We start from the raw sequence: 17,120 nt of genomic DNA, 5'->3' as shown, positions 1-17,120 counted from the left end.
CGGTTGTGTGCTTTCCTCCCGGAATGGTAACGGTTAACCTCAGACCAATGGGTCCTCAACACCATCTCCTGGGGTTACACCTTCTAGTTTACTTCCTTGCCGCCCAACCACCCCCTGCCTCCATCCCTATTGGGGGGACCCCTTGCACGAGGCTCTGCTCGAGCAGGAGGTGGGGTGGCTCCTAGGACTAGCAGTGGTAGAGGCAGTGCCTGAGGAGTTCATGGGCAAGGGGTATTACTCCCGATACTTCCTCATCCCGAAGGCCAAGGAGGGCTGTCATAAACCTACAGCTAAGGGTAGCATAAAATCTCTCCTTTACCTATAAAGGGTTAAGAAGCTCAGATAACCTGGTTGGCACCTGACCAAAAGGACCAATAAGGGGAGAAGATACCTTCAACTCTGTGGGGGAAGGTTTTTGTTTTGTGTTTCTTTATGTTCTCTCCAGAGACAAAGAGAGAGACCAAGCAAGTAATCTAGCTCCTACTGAATGATACATCTAAACTTACAGAAATAGTAAATAATAGCAAGGAAATGCATTAGAGTATCTTTTGTTTTAGCTTGTGAATTTTCCTTGTGCTAAGAGGGAGGTTTATCCCTGTTTTTGTAAATTTGAAGCTTTGCCTAGAGGGGAGTCCTCTGTTTAATCTTATTACTCTGTAAAATTACCTTCCATCCTGATTTTACAGAGGTGTTTCTTTTACTTTTTTTTCTTTATTATAAAGTTCTGGGTTTTTTTTAAGAATCTGATTGGTTTTTAGTGTCCTAAAAACCCAAGGGTCTGGTCTGTGCTTACCTGGTTTACCTATTTGGTTGTTAGATTATTCTCAAGCCTCCTCAGGAAAGGGGGTGAAGGGGTTTGGGGGGGATATTTTAGGGAAACAGGAACTCCAAGTGGTCCTTTTCCTGAATCTTTGTCTAACTTGGTGGTAGCAGCAGAACCCATCCAAGGACAAAGAAGGATTTATGCCTTGGGGAAGTTTTTAACCTAAGCTGGTAGAAATAAGTCTAGAGGGTCTTTCATGCAGGTCATCACATCTGTACCTAAGAGTGGGGAGGGAACCCTGACAGGGGGTCAGACCCATCCTGGACCTGCGAGGTCTGAACCAGTACATGGTGAAACTCAAGTTCCGCATGGTTTCCCTGGCTTCCATCATCTCCCTGGATCCAGGAGACTGGTATGCTGCCCTCGATCCGCAGGATGCATACTTCCACATCCACATATTCGAGGGGCACAGGCACTTCCTCTGTTTCGTGGTGGGACAGAATCACTACCAATTCATGGTCCTCCCATTTGATCTGTCCACTGCCCCCAGGGTGTTTATGAAATGCATGATGGTGGTAGCGGCCTACCTCAGACAGCAGGGGGTCCAGATTTTTCCCTATCTGGAAGATTGGCTGGTCAAAAGTACCTCCCGGTCGCACGTGAGGGATGATGTGGCTCTCCTACTGTCCACGTGCACCACCTTGGACCTGTTGGTAAACAACACCAAATCCACGTTAGTCCCGGTTGAGTGCATAGAGTTTATCGGGGCTCTCCTGGACACAGCGTCGGCCACAGCCTCTTTCCAGACAGATTCGAGACCCTGAAAGGTCTCATTGACTCAGTTTCAAAGTTCCCAGTGACAACAGCCAGGGTTTGCCTGCAGCTCTTGGGTCACATGTCAGCGTGCATGTACATGGTGCGTCACACCAGACTCAGGATGAGGCCCCTCCAACTCTGGTTGGCCTCTAAGTTCTTCCAGGCCACGGACAGGATGGACAGGGTCCTCACCATGCCAGACTCTGATCACCTTTTTACGATGGTGGTCCGCCCCCAAGCAACATGCTCCAAGGGGTCCCGTTCAAGGACAGGGCCCCATCGTTGGAGCTGGTGTCTGACGCCTCAGACCTGGGGCGGGCCCATGTGGGGAACTTTCAGACCCAAGGCCTGTGGTCGGCCCAAGACCAGACCCTACATATAAATGTCAAGGAACTCAGGGCGGTGCGGCTAGTGTGTATGGCCTTCCATTCGCACCTGGAGGATCCTCACGGACAACATGGCCTCGATGTTCTATATTAACAGGCATGGCCCGATCTTCTGCCCTCTGCCACGAAGCCCTCAGGCTGTGGGCCAACAATATCCACCTGAGGGCCTTCCACCTACCGGGCGCATGGAACAAGAGAGTGGATCGCTTGAGCAGGGACTTTTCCTCGCAACACGAGTGGTATCTCTACCTGGAAGTTGCCCACCGGGCTCTTCCGAAAGTGGGGAACTCTCCGGGTGGACTTATTCATGACTCGGCAGAACTAGCGATGTTCCCGGTTCTGCTCCGGGGGTGGCCTGGGGAGGGGCGCTATCTCCAATGCCTTTATCCTGTCCTAGTCAGGCCTGCTTCTCTACGCCTCTCCCCCACCCCCAATTCCCTCTAATCAGCAGGATCCTGGAGAAGATAAAGAGGGACAAGGCCCGGGTCATCCTGATTGCCCCAGGGTGGCTCAGGCAACATCGGTATGGGACCCTCATGGGCCAGGCGGTAGCTCCACCATGGCCGTTGACGCTCCGCCCGGACTGCTCTCTCAAGCCTCCTCCTCCATCTCAACCTAGCAGCTATTCACCTCACAGCCTGGCTGCTCAGTGGTTAGGCGGAGAGGAGAGGATGTGCTCAGAACAGGTTCAGCGCGTCTTCCTTGAAAGTAGACAGCCCTCCTCTCACTGCGCTTATTTGGCAAAGTGCCCCGTTTTCTAGATGGGTGGTGGACCACGGTGTCTCTCCCATGACCGCCCCGATCTAGCTTATTCTTGACTACCTCTGTCAGGATTCCCTCCCCACTCTGAACTCTAGGGTACAGATGTGGGGACCCACATGAAAGACCCCCTTATTTCTACCAGCTTAGGTTAAAAACTTCCCCAAGGCACAGATTCTTCCTTGTCCTTAGAATGGTATCGCTGCCACGACCAAGTGATTTAGACAAAGATTTAGGAAAAGGACCATTTGGAGTTCCTGTTTCCCCAAAATATCACCCCAAGCCCCTTCATCCGCTTTCCTGGGGAGGCTTGAGAGTAAACAAGGTAAGCACAGACCAGACCCTTGGGTTTTTAGGACACTAAAAACCCCAATCAGATTCTTAAAAACAGAATTTTTATTATAAAGAAAAAAACTAAAAGAAACACCTCTGTAAAATCAGGATGGAAGGTAATTTTACAGAGTAATAAGATTAAAACAGAGGACTCCCCTCTAGGCAAAGCTTCAAATTTACAAAAAACAGGGATAAACCTCCCTCTTAGCACAAGGAAAATTCACAAGCTAAAACAAAAGATACTCTAATGCATTTCCTTGCTATTTACTATTTCTGTAAGTTTAGATGTATCATTCAGTAGGAGTTAGATTACTTGCTTGGTCCCTCTCTTTGTCTCTGGAGAGAACTCAAAGAAACACAAAACAAAAACCTTCCCCCACAGATTTGAAGGTATCTTCTCCCCTTATTGGTCCTTTTTGTCAGGTGCCAACTAGGTTATCTGAGCTTCTAAACCCTTTACAGGTAAAGGAGGGATTTTATGCCACCCTTAGCTGTACACTTATGACAACCTCTTCCACCTGAGAGCCCAGGGACTGGTGCCTTTGTCAGTCCAGGTGCACCTGGCAGCCATATCGGCCTTCCATCCACCAGTGCAGGGGCATATGGTATTTTCCCATGGTATGACTGGCCGTTTTTTCAAGGGGTTGGACTGTCTTTTCCCATATTCTAAACCCCCGGTCCCACACTGGCACCTGAACCTGGTGTTGGCTTGTCTCATGGGGCCCCGTTTTGAACCATTGGCCGTGTGCTCCTGGTCTCACCGCTCATGGAAGGTGGCCTTCCTGGTTTCAATCACGTCAGTCAGGCAAGTCTCGGAGCTCAGGGCCCTGACCTCTGAGCCGCCATACACAGTTTTTCATAAAGATAAGGGCCATCTTGGCCCACACCCCACTTTCCTCCTGAAGGTGGTCTCCACTTACCTGTAGGTCAGGACATTTTTGTACCTGTCCTCTGCCTCAAGCCCCACACGTCCAGTGAGGAGCGCCATCTCCACACGGTCGATGTGCAACGGGCTTTGGCTTTCTACCTCAAGTGGACCAAGCAGTTTGTTGCCTCGGCCGAGTGTGCGAGGACCAGCCGATTTCCACTCGGCAGCTTTCCAATCGGATCACTTCATGCATCCACTCCTGCTATTGTTGGATCATATTAAAGAAGTTCTGTATTAAAATCACAAATGAGTTTGATTCCCCATAGTTTAAATTCCAGGGTATTACTAATTAAGAGGTCTCTTGGTTTTTGGTACTGTTTCTCTCCCTCTGTGTGAAACTTGCAAGCTGCTAATTAGTTAGTACATTCTAAGACAGAGTCTGTTCTCAAAGCAACTCTTTGTAACAACAACTACTCACACAGAGAGAGACTCAAAGCAATACTCTGTAACAACAGAAACAGCACCCAGAGACTCCCCGCCCCTTTGTTGTATTCATCTCACTTTAACAATTGTGATTAAAAGAGAGAGAGGATGTATGTGGATGGATGCTTGGTATGGATAATAACTGAATGATCAGGGAGGTGCCAGCCTAAGAATCCAGTGTCCATCAGCTGAAGAAGGCATCAAGTGGAAATAACCAGAGGACCCCTGGAGGGCAGATTGGAATCCACCCAACAGCCTCAAGGATAGGAGAACCAAAGAAAAAGATAACATCTGGCAGCATGGAGCCGTCAGGAATGTGCCATCTGCTGATTGATTCAGCAACCACATGATGAAGCAATTCCCATAGACTAGCAAAGGAAAAAATTCCTATAAAAATGGACTCTAGAAAGTGAGAAATTTGGGGTCTGATTCTGCAAACCAACTTTCAGGAGCACCAGATGAGCATCTGACAAGGCCCTGCTCCCTTCTCATGTCCAGGCCACCTGGCCAGTGGCTTGGCATGAGCAACTCTAAGGCTGGTAACTATGATAACAACCTTGCACAACGTGTGTCTGTGTGTGTGTGTGTGAGAATGAATGAATGAATGTGTGAATAAATATGAAATTGAATGGACTGTTATAGCTATAAGTAACTGCTTACTATGATCCTTTCTGTATTCACAATGTGGCATTTTGCCTTTTCCCCTTTAATAAGATCCGGCTGGTTTTTATTTTATTGGTATAATACTATGAGCTGGTGGATGTCCTCCCGCCACCCATTGTGAGGGCACACTTGACTTGGGCACAGGCCTTGTCAGCTGCCTTCGTGGCCCATCCAGGACATTTGTAGGGTTCACACGTTCATCTCGCACTATGTGATAGTCTCCCAGGCCAGGGATGATGCCGGGTTTGGCAGGCCTGTCCTCCGTCCTGAGAACTTGTGAACTCCTCCCACCTCCCACAGATATAGCTTGGAATCACCTATTGTGGAATACACATGAGCAATCACTCGAAGAAGAAAAGACAGTTACCTTTTCCATAACTGGTGTTCTTCGAGATGTGTTGCTCATGTCTATTCCACATACCACCCTCCTTCCCCTCTGTCGGAGTTGTCTGGCAAGAAAGAACTGAGGGTAGGGGGAGCATGCAGCTCCCTTTATACTGCGCCAGGCAGGCGCCACTCCAAGGGTCATGGGGGGCGCTCCCCCCTACGGGTACTGCTAGGGGAAAAACTTCCAGCACCGATGCACATGGCGAACACACATACCTATTGTGGAATAGACATGAGCAACCCATCTTGAAGAACACCAGTTATGGAAAAGGTAACTGTCTTTTCTGCCACAGGGCTCAACATACCACCAAGCAACCTTAACTCTGCATAAATGTAGGTTTATTGCATTGAATTTCCTAGTTTTTTGGAAAAGGAAAAGATATGTTAGTAGTTATTCAGATAGTTCGACATATCATATCTTACCCTTAGCATACAGAGCCAGCCAGCCTCCTCCCCACAGCATCAGCTGGGCTGCATTAGCACCAGCCCTGCTTTGGCACATGTCCCCAGCCATGGTCCTGACCCATTCACTAGGCCTCCATCCTGGCCCTTTCTCCACAATGGTACCCAGCACCCCAGAGTATGAAAGGAACACAACTCCCTAAAGTTGTCACTCCCTGGTACACAAACATTTTATTGCCATTCCTCCCTCCCCACCCATAACCCATCTCACATGCAGAGTCTAGAGCAAAGGAAAGCTATGTTACGGTGGAATAGTCTTCCTGATCATATTTCAGAATGGTTGGAGGGTGGAATTTGTTACAGGGCCAGTGAGTGGAATCAAAGCCTATTTCTGTTCCAAAATACTGTCAATTTTATGTTTGAGAGAAAGATCATTTGACCCTTAGCCAATAGATGTACCCCATCTCTGAGAAACAGTGAAGGTGTCATTGCTTGTAATGACAGGTTTCAGAGTAGCAGCCGTGTTAGTCTGTATTCGCAAAAAGAAAAGGAGTACTTGTGGCACCTTAGAGACTAACAAATTTATTAGAGCATAAGCTTTCGTGAGCTACAGCTCACTTCATCGGATGCATTTGGTGGAAAAAACAGAGGAGAGATTTATATACACACACACAGAGAACATGAAACAATGGGTTTATCATACACACTGTAAGGAGAGTGATCACTTAAGATAAGCCATCACCCACAGCAGGGGGGGGAAAGGAGGAAAACCTTTCATGGTGACAAGCAGGTAGGCTAATTCCAGCAGTTAACAAGAATATCAGAGGAACAGTGGGGGGTGGGGTGGGGGGGAGAAATACCATGGGGAAATAGTTTTACTTTGTGTAATGACTCATCCATTCCCAGTCTCTATTCAAGCCTAAGTTAATTGTATCCAGTTTGCAAATTAATTCCAATTCAGCAGTCTCTCGTTGGAGTCTGTTTTTGAAGCTTTTTTGTTGAAGTATAGCCACTCTTAGGTCTGTGATCGAGTGACCAGAGAGATTGAAGTGTTCTCCAACTGGTTTTTGAATGTTATAATTCTTGACGTCTGATTTGTGTCCATTCATTCTTTTACGTAGAGACTGTCCAGTTTGGCCAATGTACATGGCAGAGGGGCATTGCTGGCACATGATGGCATATATCACATTGGTAGATGCGCAGGTGAACGAGCCTCTGATAGTGTGGCTGATGTGATTAGGCCCTATGATGGTATCCCCTGAATAGATATGTGGACAGAGTTGGCAACGGGCTTTGTTGCAAGGATAGGTTCCTGGGTTAGTGGTTCTGTTGTGTGGTGTGTGGTTGCTGGTGAGTATTTGCTTCAGATTGGGGGGCTGTCTGTAAGCAAGGACTGGTCTATCTCCCAAGATCTGAGAGAGCGATGGCTCGTCCTTCAGGATAGGTTGTAGATCCTTGATGATGCGTTGGAGAGGTTTTAGTTGGGGGCTGAAGGTGATGGCTAGTGGCGTTCTGTTGTTTTCTTTGTTGGGCCTGTCCTGTAGTAGGTGACTTCTGGGTACTCTTCTGGCTCTGTCAATCTGTTTCTTCACTTCAGCAGGTGGGTATTGTAGTTGTAGGAATGCATGATAGAGATCTTGTAGGTGTTTGTCTCTGTCTGAGGGGTTGGAGCAAATGCGGTTATATCGTAGCGCTTGGCTGTAGACAATGGATCGAGTGGTATGATCTGGATGAAAGCTAGAGGCATGTAGGTAGGAATAGCGGTCAGTAGGTTTCCGATATAGGGTGGTGTTTATGTGACCATCGCTTATTAGCACCGTAGTGTCCAGGAAGTGGATCTCTTGTGTGGACTGGTCCAGGCTGAGGTTGATGGTGGGATGGAAATTGTTGAAATCATGGTGGAATTCCTCAAGAGCTTCTTTTCCATGGGTCCAGATGATGAAGATGTCATCAATGTAGCGCAAGTAGAGTAGGGGCATTAGGGGACGAGAGCTGAGGAAGCGTTGTTCTAAGTCAGCCATAAAAATGTTGGCATACTGTGGGGCCATGCGGGTACCCATCGCAGTGCCGCTGATTTGAAGGTATACATTGTCACCAAATGTGAAATAGTTATGGGTCAGGACAAAGTCACAAAGTTCTGCCACCAGGTTAGCCGTGACAGTATCGGGGATACTGTTCCTGACGGCTTGTAGTCCATCTTTGTGTGGAATGTTGGTGTAGAGGGCTTCTACATCCATAGTGGCTAGGATGGTGTTTTTAGGAAGATCACCAATGGACTGTAGTTTCCTCAGGAAATCGGTGGTGTCTCGAAGATAGCTGGGAGTGCTGGTAACGAAGGGCCTGAGGAGGGAGTCTACATAGCCAGACAATCCTGCTGTCAGGGTGCCAATGCCTGAGATGATGGGGCGTCCAGGATTTCCAGGTTTATGGATCTTGGGTAGCAGATAGAATACCCCAGGTCGGGGCTCCAGGGGTGTGTCTGTGCGGATTTGTTCTTGTGCTTTTTCAGGGAGTTTCTTGAGCAAATGCTGTAGTTTCTTTTGGTAACTCTCAGTGGGATCAGAGGGTAATGGCTTGCAGAAAGTGGTGTTGGAGAGCTGCCTAGTAGCCTCTTGTTCATACTCCGACCTATTCATGATGACGACAGCACCTCCTTTGTCAGCCTTTTTGATTATGATGTCAGAGTTGTTTCTGAGGCTGTGGATGGCACTGTGTTCTGCATGGCTGAGGTTATGGGGTAAGCGATGCTGCTTTTCCACAATTTCAGCTCGTGCACGTCGGCGGAAGCAGTCTGTGTAGAAATCCAGGCTGCTGTTTCGACCTTCAGGAGGAGTCCACCCAGAATCCTTCTTTTTGTAGTGTTGGCAGGAAGGTCTCTGTGGGTTAATATGTTGGTCAGAGGTGTGTTGGAAATATTCCTTGAGTCTGAGACGTCGAAAATAGGATTCTAGGTCACCACAGAACTGTATCATGTTCGTGGGGGTGGAGGGGCAAAAGGAGAGGCCCCGAGATAGGACAGATTCTTCCGCTGGGCTAAGAGTATAGTTGGATAGATTAACAATATTGCTGGGTGGGTTACGGGAACCATTGTTGTGGCCCCTTGTGGCATATAGTAGTTTAGATAGCTTAGTGTCCTTTTTCTTTTGTAGAGAATCAAAGTGTGTTTTGTAAATGGCTTGTCTAGTTTTTGTAAAGTCCAGCCACGAGGAAGTTTGTGTGGAAGGTTGGTTCTTTATGAGAGTATCCAGTTTTGAGAGCTCATTCTTAATCTTTCCCTGTTTGCTGTAGAGGATGTTAATCAGGTGGTTCCGCAGTTTCCTTGAGAGTGTGTGGCACAAGCTGTCAGCATAGTCTGTGTGGTATGTAGATTGTAATGGATTTTTTACCTTCAGTCCTTTCGGTATGATGTCCATCTGTTTGCATTTGGAGAGGAAGATGATGTCTGTCTGTATCTGTGCGAGTTTTTTCATGAAGTTGACAGATTTCCACTCTATACGGCTAAATTCAGTGCCTTGCATAATGACAGGTTTCAGAGTAGCAGCCGTGTTAGTCTGTATTCGCAAAAAGAAAAGGAGTACTTGTGGCACCTCTCCAACCTCTCCAACGCATCATCAAGGATCTACAACCTATCCTGAAGGACGAGCCATCGCTCTCTCAGATCTTGGGAGATAGACCAGTCCTTGCTTACAGACAGCCCCCCAATCTGAAGCAAATACTCACCAGCAACCACACACCACACAACAGAACCACTAACCCAGGAACCTATCCTTGCAACAAAGCCCGTTGCCAACTCTGTCCACATATCTATTCAGGGGATACCATCATAGGGCCTAATCACATCAGCCACACTATCAGAGGCTCGTTCACCTGTGCATCTACCAATGTGATATATGCCATCATGTGCCAGCAATGCCCCTCTGCCATGTACATTGGCCAAACTGGACAGTCTCTACGTAAAAGAATGAATGGACACAAATCAGACGTCAAGAATTATAACATTCAAAAACCAGTTGGAGAACACTTCAATCTCTCTGGTCACTCGATCACAGACCTAAGAGTGGCTATACTTCAACAAAAAAGCTTCAAAAACAGACTCCAACGAGAGACTGCTGAATTGGAATTAATTTGCAAACTGGATACAATTAACTTAGGCTTGAATAGAGACTGGGAATGGATGAGTCATTACACAAAGTAAAACTATTTCCCATGGTATTTCTCCCCCCCACCCCCCACTGTTCCTCTGATATTCTTGTTAACTGCTGGAATTAGCCTACCTGCTTGTCACCATGAAAGGTTTCCTCCTTTCCCCCCCCTGCTGTGGGTGATGGCTTATCTTAAGTGATCACTCTCCTTACAGTGTGTATGATAAACCCATTGTTTCATGTTCTCTGTGTGTGTGTATATAAATCTCTCCTCTGTTTTTTCCACCAAATGCATCCGATGAAGTGAGCTGTAGCTCACGAAAGCTATTGCTTGTAATCTTTCTATAAGTATAGTATTACATAATACACGTTTTCTGCTCAGCCATGAACAGAACAATATCCTGACTAATGTTCTCCTAGTGCTTATTAATCATAGGCATCGACACCGTGGGTGCTCCGGGGCTGGAGCACTCACAAGGAAAAATTAGTGGGTGCTCTGCACCCACTGGCAGCCAAGCTCCCTCCCACCCTACCTCCTCTTCCTCCTTCCCCCCTTCCCGCAGCGGGTAGCATCCCTGCTCCTCCGCCTACCTCCCAGCGTTCCCCACCTGGCCACTGCCAAACAGCTGTTTGGAGGTGTTTTAGCACGCTTCTGGAGGGGAAGGAGTAGGAATGTGGTATGCTCAGGGGAGGCAGGGAAGAGGCAGGGCCGGAGTGGGGATTTGGGCAAGGAGTTGGAATAGGGGCAGGGAGGGGGCAGAGTTCGGTGGGGACTTTGGGGAAGGGGTTGGAATGGGGGCAAGGCAGGGGTGGGAAGAGGCAGGGCCTCATGGAAGGGGTGGAGTGGAGGTAGGGTTGGGGGCAGAGGCAGGGTTGAGCACCCAGGGGAAAGCAGGGAAGTCAGCACCTATGTTATTAATAGTTTTTCAAATTGCTGCTGTACCAGTTATTCAGATGCTCAGCCAAATCAGAGAAGACTATCACAGGTCTTGGACACACATCTCTGATGTGATCCAAATCTGCTTCTATACATTGTAGGAGATGTACCCCAGGAATAAGTGTGATGCTTTCTGGGTGTACCCAGGGTTGTGTGGCTCCTCACTGCCATCTGCCTTTAGACTGTGCCAGCTAGGGGTCAGCTTCCCAACTCCATCAGTCATGACCAACACAAGCACTCCTCTATAGGCCTTGCAGACACCACTGTTACTCCAAGTTAGGATGAGCACAGGTCCAACCCTTGTCCTCTGAGCATCTCCCTAATAGTATCCAGCACCTGGTTCAGTGAATGCTCACAGTATTCAGAATTACTACTTCCAAAGCAACAGTACACCCCAGCTTATCAGTTCTACCTCAGAGCAGCGCTCCGCTTACTCATAGGACTTAGATAAGCTGACCGTGAAATCAAGTATAAGTTTATTTAACAAGCCCTAGAGATTCAAGAATTTTTGGAAGCAAATGGCTACATATAAAATAAAATCATAAGCATTCTAGAGCCAAGACTTTACAAGATATGAGAGTATTTTGTTGAACACTGATCACCCAAAATCCATGTAGCATTTTACAGCAAGTCTGGCTATTATTATTTGGTATATGCAATCTGGTCTGGCCAAGCCACAGCGTTCTTATCAACAATGTTCAAGGCACAAAGACCTCCAGGAAATTGAGTCATTTTGCAGTCCTAAACTGTGTGTGTCATGGTTTGTGGCTGCCCACATTGACCTATGGACCGTCTCTAAAATGCCACGGAAATTCTGCTGCAGCACAAATTCCATGTCCAGTACGAAACTGGTTAAGAAGGTTCCATTGCCTTCATGGTAAATCAAACCTGGGTTGACATTGAGTGGGATCCGAGAGAGAATTATTTGTCGTTTTCTTGACAGACCATGAAGCTCTACTGTAAATCCCTCACCCGGTAAACTTATCTGCAGCGGGTGCCATGAGGGCAGATGACCATGTGGTGGATTAAACAAGTCTTTAGTTAATGGTAGATGTGGCATATCACACAATTTCGTCACAAGGTTTGCTACGTTTTACTCCATGCGAACAGTAGGTGGAGCAATATTGCAGGTGTAGAACTGATCAATGAAATTGTTTTTAATTGTTCACTTTATTAATATAACTTCATAAGCAAAGTTCTATGAATGAAACAACATTCATTCATAAAACCGATTACCCCAATAACTGGCTAATTGAGTTTCACTTTCAATCCAATTGCTGCTTAAATCGTTGAAACTTGCACTGTTTCAACATTTTAACTTCTGCTCCTGTTTGTCATTTATTATACTTATCTATATTGGAACTTCTGTTCCCTGTTTGCCATTCCTTACACTTGTCCATATTGTAACTCAAACTCCATTTTAACTTGTCCCAAACTCCATTTTAAAATGTTCACTCCATTTTGTAAAAGCTTGCTGCAACTTTCATTTTTACAAAACCCTGCTGTAATCTTATTAGTTTAGTTTAGATGTGTGAACGAGGTATGGGTGGATGATGGAATCAACCTCCAGCCCCAGCTTGTCCTGATGAAATAAAGTGTAAACACCAATAGCTGAAGATGCAGACAACAGCCCTGACAAAGCAAGAAGAGTCCACCCTAAAAAGAAAAGAACAAAAGTACAACTGAAGAAACATCAAAGCCAAGTCCTGGGCTGAAAGTCATGTCTGCAATTGTTGGATGATCAATCACACTGAACCCAGAGGCAGCGTGACACAGCAAGACCTATAGACTCTGGATTCAAACTAAAGCCTATAAAAAAGGATGGGTGAGATGGAAGACTTTGGAGGGTAACATTCTGCTGCCAAAATGGAAGGGCATCAGTGGATGCCCAACAGAGACCCAGCCCCTCCTTGTGCCCGGCTTTCCTGGCCAGTTAGCCATCACAAGCTACAAACCCAAGCCACGAACTCAAGCTACATTCAGAACTGGTAACTGTAAAGCAGATGCAGAACATTTGTGTGTGTGTGTGTGTGTAAACATAGGTATTAGATATTAGTTATTGGTCTTAAATCAAATTGTGTTATTATAATAAACATAACATCTTGTCTTGTACCCTGAAATGATCCTGTGCAGTTTTATTTGTATAACACAGGGAACCAGTAACCATGGAAGACAAAAAGAAAAGGAGTACTTGTGGCACCTTAGAGACTAACAAATTCTCTAAGGTGCCACAAGTACTCCTTTTCTTTTTGCGAATACAGACTAACACGGCTGCTACTCTGAAACATGGAAGACAAGTAGATTTAAGTGTGCCTGAGATAAGATGTATGATGGAATTAAGTTGATCATCCTTGTGTGAGACCAGTTAGTCCATACTGGACTGCAGTACTCCACTGCTGAGTAACAAAGTGCCAAGTATGAAATGCGTAATGTTTGGGCACTGGAACTCCGTGTCATTCTGGCCAGTTTTTCGAGCAGGTTGTTGAACGTTTTGATCTTAGTTGCTGTCTTAAAGATGGTCACAATATATGTGAGTTCTGTCTCGCTATGACCCTCCTCAATGTCAGTTTGCCTCCTCTATGATGGACCCAGTATATCTCCTCTGTCCCCACATCCACTCCACCCACCCACAATGTCCTCTGTCTCTGGCTGTTCCACATCGGCTATAACAAAAATTTTGGTTAGACTGGCTACTGACTATTCTGCTATGTTCACAAGTAAATCTCCCCATAAACTATCTTGTATTGTGTCATAAATATAAAGGGAAGGGTAATCACCTTTCTGTATACATTGCTATAAAATCCCTCCTGGCCAGAGGCAAAATCCTTTCACCTGTAAAGAGTTAAGAAGCTAAGGTAACCTCGCTGACACCTGGCCCAAAATGACCAATGAGGGGACAAGATACTTTCAAATCTGGAGGGGAGGAAAGGGCTGTGTCATACCTTTGCTGGGAACAGATCAAGGATGCAACCCCTCCAACTCCTGTAAAGTTAGTAAGTAATCTAGCTAGAAAATGCATTAGGTTTTCTTTGTTTTGGCTTGTAAATTCGCTGTGCTGGAGGGAAGGTGTATTCCTGTTTTTGTGGTTTTTTTAACTTTTTAACTTTTTTTTGCCTAGAGGGATTCTCTATGTTTTAAATCTGATTACCCTGTAAAGTATTTACCATCCTGATTTTACAGAGGTGATTCTTTTACCTTTTCTTTAAATAAAATTCTTCTTTTATGAACCTGATTGATTTTTCATTGTTCTTAAGATCCAAGGGTTTGGGTCTGTGTTCACCTGTACCAACTGGTGAAGATATTGTTATCAAACCTTCCCCAGGAAAGGGGGTGTAGGGCTTGGGGGAATATTTTGGGGGAATAGGACTCCAAGTGGTCCTTTCCCTGTTCTTTGTCTAAATCACTTGGTGGTGGCAGCATACTGTTCAAGGACAAGGCAAAGTTTGTACCTTGGGGAAGTTTTTACCTAAAGCTGGTAAAAATAAGCTTAGGGGGTCTTTCATGCGGGTCCCCACATCTGTACCCTAGAGTTCAGAGTGGGGAAGGAACCCTGACATATTGTAAGAAATAACTTCTAGCAAGCAACATGCATTATTAAATTATATAGGTGTATGAAGGTTCAGCTTACAAACAACAGTGGTGGAGTGTTCATTGGGGCAATGGCATTGGCACATTCCCTCAAACTACCCAGGAAAGCATAAAGTGGATGAATAGAAACCCCCTCATATGTTTTCTTTATTGATGCATGTGTGATGTAATCTTTCCAGACTGCACATTTGTGCAAGTAAAGAAATGAATATGTTCTTAATTTCTCAATTTGGGTCCTTCAAAGATTTAGTAGGTGCCATGCACTACATTGGATAAAACTCAACAGATTGAGACCATTTTAACTTACATCATATCAAAAGTTTGAGCTGTAACTGCACACACAAAAAACACCTGCAAACGTTTTTGAAAATGGCTATTTGGCGGTGGGGACTTATATCGCTGCAACCCATAGCCAAATGACCCTAAATTTGGATCACTAACCTTACCCTGAACCCTCCCGAAGCACACCAAATTTCAGAGGAATCCAACTAAGCATGTCAATTTTAGGGGACTTAGGTCAACATTTAAAGAGAAGTCATGACACCACCTTAACTATAATGATGCCATCACATCACTGTCATTGAAATATTTTTGTGAAGCAATTACCTTAGTCTCAGTCAGACTACCATACATCCTTCACCACCCCATAATAAAAAAAAATCACTTCCACATCTACTAGGAAAAAATGCTTCATATATAACTTTACCTATCCTAATGGATTGATGTCTATGGATTTTTTTTTTTGTTGGTTTGCGTGTGTGGTAAAATTGACATTTACGGACATTTACCAATGATCTAAACCTTCCAAGCCTACCTAACAGTAAGGTTCCAGACCTGTTTTTTCAGGGATAGTCCCTAGCATGTGGTAGAGATGTATCCAGGTAATGCTTCTAGTTATCCTTGAGACAAGGTGAGTGAGGTAGTATCTTTTATTGGACCAATTTCTAGTGGTGAGAGAGACAAGCTTTCAACCTGACACAGAGCTCTTCTTCGGGACTGGGAAACTAACTCAAAAGGTCACTGCTAAATACAAGATTTGAACAGATTGTTTAGCGTAAGTAGTTAGCACATATTTCAAGGTGAAATGGACTGTTAACGTCCCTCCAGTCATAGAGGAAAGGAAGGGGGAGGAGGACAGCTGGGGGGGTTGATAGTGAGTTACAAAGTACACCGGACCCGTGCTAGAACGTGGGATTCGGGATCCAGGCGCGGTACCGCGTTAACGCATGGACCGCGTTAGCATGGATCCCACATTAAATATTTAAATTTGGGATCCATTGCCGCGACCGCGCTATATGCGAATCCGTGCCCAGCGATGCGCACTCTAGCTAGGGTCCGCTGTATTGTAATCCATAAATCCAGTGTTTTAAGACCACAATTTTTACTGTCTAGCAAAGTTATGAACTTAAGATCCCAGGTTCACCTTTTGAAAGTGTTGTACAGGTTTCCCTTGAGGATGAGAACTGACAGGTCAGATATAGAGTGATCGCTTTGTGAAAAGTATTCACCACAGGTGAGATGGTGTTTTTGTCTTTTATCATTTTCCTGTGTGAGCTCATTCAAAAGCATAGTGATTGTCTGGTTTCACCCACACAGTTGTTGTTGGGGCATTTAGTGCACTGGATGAGGTCCACTACATGTTGTGATAGGCATGTGTAGGACCCATGGATCTTGAAAGGAGTGTTGGGGTGAGGGGTGGGGGGGGGCACGGAATGTTGGTCATTGTAGTAGTGGAGATATGTCTGCAAGTTTTGCATCTGTTGTTCTGGCAGGGTCTGGTGCCGCTTTAAGTTGATGTGTCCTGATCTGTGGGGATTATGCTTCTGATTATGAGCATGGAGAGTTGGGGGCTTGTTTTGAAGGCCAGAGGTGGGGGTTCAAGACAGATTTCTCTCAGGATGGAGTCCCCATTCAGTATGGGTTGTAGTTTGATACCCTGTATGGGTTCCAGCATGGCATGGTAGGTGACAACTGTCTTGTTCGGGCTGCCATCTATTCATCTTAGAACTAGTTTCTTCTATGTAACTTCACTTGTGTGGTGAGGGGGAAGCTGTATGGATGGGAAATGCAGCTACTTCCCCTCAAAGCTGCCACCAGTCCCTCCGCATAAACTCAATACAGCAGATGGACTGTGGGGGAGGGGGAGTCACTGAACAGCTGTTCTAAGTGGTATGTGCCTCTCCAATACTGCCCAAGGAGTGAGTCGAAAAAGATTCATTAATGTTGCTTGCAGCAGCATTTGCTCCCCTTCTGTGTTCTGTGACCCCCAGCAGTGAGGTCAGAGCACAGCTATGGTCCAGGAGGAGCCAGAGGCAGCATGTTGAGGGGAGAGAGGAAGCTGAAAGGAACCTGGAGGGACAGTTCTTCTGCCTCTAGCAAGGGATTTTACCTGGTTTGGTCATGGTTTGCTGTGCCTCTTTGGTCTCTGCCCTTCTTTCAGGCCACAGCCCCGGCCCCTCACCTCACTGTTGCCCATCCAGAGATGCATCAGGGGTAACAATCTGCTGGAGCAAAGGGTCCTGCAAACCGTCTATTGTCAGAGAAATCCCAGTTTGCTTACAAACTTATCTATTTAAAAAGTTTAAATGTTTTT

At 46.0% G+C, this 17,120-nt stretch overlaps 1 long non-coding RNA gene across 1 annotated transcript; it reads left to right on the top strand.

The window, feature by feature from the left end:
• Nucleotides 1-499: 499 nt before the first annotated feature.
• LOC122460848 lies at nucleotides 500-17,120 on the top strand. Its single transcript, XR_006282410.1, has 3 exons — nucleotides 500-638; nucleotides 8,762-8,765; nucleotides 17,108-17,120. It is a non-coding gene; the product is annotated as an uncharacterized LOC122460848 (long non-coding RNA).

The sequence above is a fragment of the Dermochelys coriacea genome, chromosome 6 (assembly GCF_009764565.3).
Source record: "Dermochelys coriacea isolate rDerCor1 chromosome 6, rDerCor1.pri.v4, whole genome shotgun sequence".
NCBI lineage: Eukaryota > Metazoa > Chordata > Testudines > Dermochelyidae > Dermochelys > Dermochelys coriacea.
Note: the sequence above shows the minus strand (reverse complement) of the source record. Positions and strands in the feature narration are given on the sequence as shown.